The sequence below is a fragment of the Octopus bimaculoides genome, chromosome 2 (assembly GCF_001194135.2).
Source record: "Octopus bimaculoides isolate UCB-OBI-ISO-001 chromosome 2, ASM119413v2, whole genome shotgun sequence".
NCBI classification, from domain to species: Eukaryota; Metazoa; Mollusca; class Cephalopoda; order Octopoda; family Octopodidae; genus Octopus; species Octopus bimaculoides.
Genome location: NC_068982.1, coordinates 71,648,030 through 71,649,337, shown reverse-complemented (window position 1 = coordinate 71,649,337; position 1,308 = coordinate 71,648,030).

The following is a 1,308-nucleotide window of genomic DNA, read 5'->3' as shown; positions in this document are numbered from 1 at the left end:
TTCTCATTAGTATATCGACTCTGCCATTTACTCCCTGACTCTTTCTCGCTGTGTATGTAGCGTTCTTCTACTCATTGCCTGCCACCAAGCCTACTATATCATCCAGCATCTCTGATGGAAACTCTCTCCGCGTTTCTTTTATTCATTACCCGGCTCTCCCTATATGATGTAATATGTGACTAGAGAAATCAAGCAAGCAAGCATCCAACATTTATATCGCTTTAATTCTGCCATTCTGTTCAAAGCATTCTCGGAATGGTCGCGGACACCCGATTAAAAAAAAAAAAAGTTCGAACTGACTTTCGATTGCATTGGCCTTTGCAAAGATCACAGGAACCAGCACCTCCTGTGAACAAAATTTAAAAGTAGTAATAATAAAAATAATTTAACACACCTTTAATTTGGAATCTTTGGTATGCTGGCATTTCCTGGTTCTCTAGTTTTCTCAAAACTGAAGGTAGTGGAACATCTGGTAACATGGTATGTCTAAGCTTTACAACCCATAATTTGAAAAGCAAATCAGAAGAAATTGAACCCGTTATATCGCAAACAAAAAGTCGGAAAGTCGTGGCAATACTGATTTATTCCATTAAATAATAATGGTTTCAAATTTTGGCACAAGGCCAGCAAGTTTGGGGGAGGGGGTAAGTCAATTACATTGATCCAGTGCCCAACTGGTATTCATTTTATCAACTCTGAAATGATGAAAAGTAAAGTCAACCTCGGCGGACAAAATGTTTAGCAGAACTCGCCTGAAGTGCTAACGATTCTACCATCTCGCCACTTTATTCCAATGAATAATAAAGGAAGAAAGGCAAAGTCGACGTCAGTGGAATTTGAACTCAGAACGTGAAGACGGACGAAATGCTAAGCAACATTTCGCCCGTTGTGCTAACGATTCTGCCAGCTCGCCGCTTTTTTCCATTGAATAACATTAATGTCTTAAGTTATAAAATTATCAGTCCAGTTCTGGAATTGTTAAATGAGAACATCAGGTCTTTTTCTTCCAGTTTCTAAACAAAGTATTATTCCCCCATGACCACACATATTTCACAGATTGAAAAACAGACACCACTTGTATGACGCTGACATTTGTTTACAACTATCACGCCATGTTGCAACAAAGGGATACCAACACATACATATACATCGAACGAAGTCCAAAGAGACTGGTGCTCGTCTGCATCGTCAAAGCTTGTATTATTTGAACTTTGGAGAAAGGAAAATCCAACGTTTCGAACAGTTCTTCATCAAAGAAAAATTAGCAGAAAAGATCTAAAGAGACACAGCAACGCTTTACATCCTCCT